The sequence below is a fragment of the Danio rerio genome, chromosome 4 (genome assembly GCF_049306965.1).
Source record: "Danio rerio strain Tuebingen ecotype United States chromosome 4, GRCz12tu, whole genome shotgun sequence".
Lineage (NCBI taxonomy): Eukaryota > Metazoa > Chordata > Actinopteri > Cypriniformes > Danionidae > Danio > Danio rerio.
Genome location: NC_133179.1, coordinates 66,734,887 through 66,740,650, shown reverse-complemented (window position 1 = coordinate 66,740,650; position 5,764 = coordinate 66,734,887). Strand labels below are relative to the sequence as shown.

Here is a 5,764-nt window from a genome sequence, read left to right as displayed (position 1 = left end):
GCAGTAGTGTGGTAGCCATCTGGCCCACTCAAGCAGTTTCTAATGGCCCAAATTCTAAGCTTTACATCCCTGAACGAATCTAGCTCTAGAAAACAAATATGATTAAATTAGGCAGTTAAGAGCTTAACTTTTATGAAGTGTTTTTGTCATTTATTTCATGCTTTTTTTTAGTCAGCAGATGCTGCTGGATCAGATTGCAGATGCACTGGACATATTAGCTGCTTCGCTCCAAGCACCCCAAGTTGAGAATGACCATGTTCTCATTACCTTAGAGAACATCAGCAGTGTCTTGGCAGTTTTGGCTGCTAATGGAGACTTACCCAACGAAGAGCGGGTGTTTACTGTTCTACACATGCTAATTCAGGAGGTGGATAAAAGCAACTCAATGACAATTATGTCAAGGGAACAGCTAATGTTCTTCCTGGAGAATCAGTTTAAAGTACCTGACATAGCTCAGATTTTTGCTGTAAGTGTAAGAACCATCCGCAGGAGAATGACAGAATATGGACTGTCTGTGGGACAGACTTATTCTGAAATCACAGATGTCCAACTTGCTCAGTTGGTCTCTGACTACATTCTTTATTGTCCTAATGCTGGAATACGGACTGTGACTGGCCATCTAAATTCTTGTGGAATCCGGTAAGTGTAGAACATACATACAGTGTAACAAAATAGCGTGTGAGAGAATACACACACACACAAACACACACACACACACACACACACACACACACACACAATATAATATTATAAAACAAATAATTGTTATATGTTTAAAAGGGATGCCATGGATAAGATATTGATATTTTTCAATCTACGTAAGTCTCAGTCTTCTGGAGTGTGTTGTATTGTATTTCTGTTTCATATAGGTGAAACTTAGAATAGATCGTTATTAACATTTCCCATCAGTAGACATTTTAAGATATCTCATCCTGATGAGGATTTATGTAAAAGGACATATGATTCATATGATTATTATCTGTTCTTCTTAAGGGTCCAACAGTTCAGAGTGAGGCAGACTCTAAAGGCTGTAGATCCAATTGGAAATTTACTTCGTGGACTTCAGCTTAATGTTGTTCCAAGGGTTCCATATTCTGTGCCAGGTCCCCTCTCCTTGTGGCACATAGATGGAAACCATAAATTGATACGGTAAGAGAATCCTTAATTTTTTCTTTTGTCAAGATATATTATTATTTATGTGATGATTTTTTTTAACATTGTAGTTTCTTATATACACACACACACACACACACACACACATATATATATATATATATAGAGAGAGAGAGAGAGAGAGAAAGAGAGAGAGAGAGAGATAATTATGCAAATACTGTTTTTTTGCAGATGGAGAATTGTAATACAGGGTGGAATTGATGGTTTCAGTCGGTGGATTATGTATCTATGTGCCGCCAACAACAATAGAGCATCAACTGTTCTCCAGTGTTTTCTCACTGCTGTAAACCAACATGGATTACCTCACCATGTTCGAAGTGACAAGGGAGGAGAAAATGTTGAAGTTGCCCGATATATGCTTGAACATCCAGAAAGGGGCCCAGGTAAACACATTGTCGTGGTAATATTGTGATGTTGTTGTGTTATATCACATCTAAATTTCAATAATACAGTATATACATAAATAAATACATAAATTTTTTTCTCTGTCATTTTGGTCTTGTCTACCCAAATATGCAACTGATTGATATTAGATAGAAGAAGCCATATTACTGGGAAAAGCGTACACAACCAGAGGATTGAGAGGCTGTGGCGTGACATGTGGTGTTGTGTAGTGTGCAACTACTACACCATATTCAGGTTCCTTGAGTATAATGGAATGCTGGATCCTGATCAAGATCTGCACATTATCTGCCTCCATTATGTCTTCCTGACTAGACTCAACTGGCATCTTGAGCAATTTGTTCAAATGTGGGACAGGCATCCACTTTCCACAGAGGGAAACAGGTCCCCGCAGCAGTTGTGGATTGCTGGTCTACTTTTGGGCCATCAGGAATATCCTGACCAGGTGTCAAAGCTGTACTTTTTAAGTTGAAGTGTGTACATAAAGCTACTCGACTCAAAACTTTGTGCAGTGTCTGATCAATATCTTCATTTTACAACAGATTGATATCACAAACTGGGGCATTGACTGGGATGGGCCTGTTGCGGCCCCAGACTCTGAGGCTATTGAGGTTCCAGTGCCTTCCCCAGATATGCGTCATCGAGTTGAGGAGCAATTAAAGGCCAACATTGACCCCTTTATGACCACTGAGTCCTCTGGTGTGAACATTTATCTCCAAGCCATATCACTGGCCCAGGCCTTCATAGCTACGCAGTCATAAGAAGCCACATGTCCACTTCCAACACACCAGCAAACAGGGCTTCGGTAAGAAGTATTTTTTTTGTCTTTTTAATGATTATATTTTGTATATCTGTATATACATTAGTACTGAGTTGTCTAGTGTGAACATTTACTCTACACTTCCCACTGGTTTAGGCTTCATGGCTACACAGCCATGAGAAGTCACTTGTTTTCTGCATGTTTTTTGAAAGCCTTGTAAGGACCAGTGGTGAACATACTATATTTCTAATCCTCATGTTCTTGATGTCACTTCATACATTCCTGTACTCTTGAAGGATGATTTTAACATAAACTGCACTTTACAAGAAAAATAGAAGACTACATCAATAAGAAAAGGATAAAATATATTCCTACACAGTTTGACTACCAGACACACTCTTTTCAATTTAATCCTTAATAAACACTTTTTTTTTTACACAAGCACACACACAAAACAAAATGGTACACTTAAAGCTTCAAGCCCTCTAAGCCATAGTTAGTCTGCATTAATAATTGTAAGTGGAACTAGAAACGCATCTTCAATTTGATATTGCATATTAGTCTGTCTCTCTTTATCCCTAGGCTCACATAATCGTGGATACAGCCCATATACAGAGCAGATGGTTTTGTTCCACTTATGAAAAACTCAACAGCCCAACACTTTAAGAGAGCACATCAACTAGCATATAAGCTAGCACAGTATTGGAGGCAGACGCGCTGTATTAGTTTAAATCTTGACTAAAGACACATTTTTTTGCTTTGGCCTACACTGAAAACACTAACGCAATTTATTCGTAATTCAAACCCTCTAAAGCATTGTTAGGCTGCATTAATTGAGGCAACTGGAGCCAGGAACACTTTCCAAAAAAAAGACCAATTGGACTCATGTTAGTCTCTGTTTTTCCTTAACCCAAGTTCTACAAAATCATCAATCCACTCCGTATCCTGAGCAGATGTTATCATGGTCATCACTGAGTCCAAAGTGTAACACTGATTCTTACAGAGAGCCCCAGTCACAGATGAGTTTACGCACTGATCCTTCAGAACACCAGCCGGTGAGCTACAGGGACCTGCATGTTTCTCCAGGACAGATTGCCATTGTTTTCAAACCCCATAACCCAGACTGCAGCTCTACCCAAGACATTTGATCAGAGAAGAATTGATTGTACCCAGATGTGCCGGGTTTGTTCTTCACTTCCATCAATTGGTGGAGTTTTGGTTCCTCGCCACTGTCGCCCCTGGTTTACTTGTCAGGGACTGCTGGAGCTGCCCTTAAGTGGATCATCCTTCAACAGGTATATTTATACTAGATTACTACAGATTCAGTTCAGTTTATCTAGAACTTCATCAACATTGTACCACTATGGCGCCTGTCTGATATGCAGTGTTTTTTTTGTTCAGATTATTAACCATGTTCCTGGGCGTTGCGGAAGCGCAGTCGGTAGTGCTGTCACCTCACAGCAAGAAGGACACTGGTTCGAGCTTCGGCTGGGTCAGTTTCTGTGTGGAGTTTGCATGTTCTCCCGGTGTTTGTGTGGGTTTCCTCCGGGTGCTCCGGTTTCCCCCACAGTCCAAACAAATGCACTATAGGGGAATTAGGTAGGCTAAATTGTCCATAATGTAGGAGTGTGAATGAGATGTTTCCCAGAGATGGGTTGCAGCTGAAAGGGCATCTGCTGCGTAAAATGTGTTGAATAAGTTGGTGGTTCATTTCGCTGTGGTGACCCCAGATTAATAAACTAGGGACTTAGCCGAAAAGAAAATGAATGAATAAACAAACCATGTTCCTGTTTATGCTTATGAAGTAGTCTTTGATACTACTTTGTATAATGTCAATTATAATAATGTAGTACCTGGCTATTTGTCGAGTATGGTGGTGGTTTACAGTCCTTTAAGATCACTGAGGCTGAGAGTCAACTTCTGTGTGCTGTAGGACATAATTTAAACAAAGCATCGAGCTGGTTCTACACTGAATTGACCTCATTAAAATTTTTCAATTTGTAAAATGACATTTTCCCACAGATGGGTTGCGGCTGGAAGGGCATCCGCTGTGTAAAAAACTTGCTGGATAAGTTGGTGGTTCATTCTGCTGTGGCGACCCCAGATTAATAAAGGGACTAAGCCGACAAGAAAATGAATGAATGAATGTAAAATGAAAGCTGATTTTCAAAGCCATATGAAAAGCTCATCTTTTAAAGACTAACAATGAGCTGTTGTTATGGCTGATCACTTGTGCATGTATTTCTTGTTGATTTTGTCTGTTTGTTGTCTTATTTTTTTCCTTTGTAAACTTTAAACAACCTGTTGTTGCAGTTAAAAATATAAATAAACAACAACAATAAAGTTGCAATGATTAGGATCTTCATGGACTGTTTGTTACATACTTTATTTATATTTTTTGGTCATATAAAACAGCACAGTCTTCTCAATTGCACCTATCTTCACTATGTGTGATCTCATTACAGTGATATGGCAGTAATGCTTAGGTCTGTACTTGTCTTGACTAATTGAATTACTGCATTTTTTATTTTAATATTTGATTGGCCATTATTTAAAATGACTGAAACCACTGATCCACATATGTAATGCCAACATTAGCTTCTCTTGACAGGCTTGATTTACCTGTAAAAAATACAAAAATATCACACAGACTGAATAAAAATGCGAACTCAGCTGGTTTGAAGTGCTTAAAGACATGCATACCTGTATACACTGGGCTGCTTTGTATGACAACTTCATGCTGGTGGTTTTTGTGTTTAAATATAACCAAACTATGCACACATTATACTTTGTGGGTTATGGTAGCTTGTTTGAACTGTACAAGGGAAAATGCAAGTAATAAAATTAAAACATTAGCTCTTTATAGGGTTCCTGACAAACACATTTATGAGCAATATGTAACTTTTTTTTTAATTGAATACGGTTCCTATTATAGCATGGATGATGTACTGTAACTTAAATGTAACCAGTTAAATACAATTAAGCATTTATTTAGTTGTTGAAGTGTAAAACGAAATAAAAAGCTGTTTATATGCACACAACCGACATCAGCAGGTAAGTGCAGAAACACTTAAAATGCTGCAAATTTGTAATGACATACAGTTCACCTGAACCGCTTTAACTGGGTTACTGAACATTAAAAATCCTCATGTTTATTGACCTTACAGCCATTTGAATCTTTTTGGCTCGAGACGTCTCATTCACTTCCATTCATTGTTTAGACGTTAAAGACAGCTCGCAATGCTGCTAAGTGTTGCAAAAGTGAGATTTTCTTATTATATTCTTTTTTTTTTGTATAGTCATGAACACACCTTTTTGTAGAGCGAGTAGTTTGACTGTTTTCTGCCGTTTATTATGTTTAGTCATTTCGCCCATAGGCGACTAAATCAGAATTTCTACATTACAGCTTTCACTCCTACTTTGTCGACA

The 5,764-nt window shown here is 38.4% G+C and overlaps 1 long non-coding RNA gene across 1 annotated transcript; it reads left to right on the top strand.

Annotated features, from left to right (window-relative positions):
• The first annotated feature begins 2,202 nt into the window (after window positions 1-2,202).
• On the top strand, window positions 2,203-4,699 carry LOC141381999 (uncharacterized). Its single transcript, XR_012402938.1, has 3 exons — window positions 2,203-2,380; window positions 2,918-3,630; window positions 3,737-4,699. It is a non-coding gene; the product is annotated as an uncharacterized lncRNA (long non-coding RNA).
• The last annotated feature ends 1,065 nt before the right edge of the window (window positions 4,700-5,764 follow it).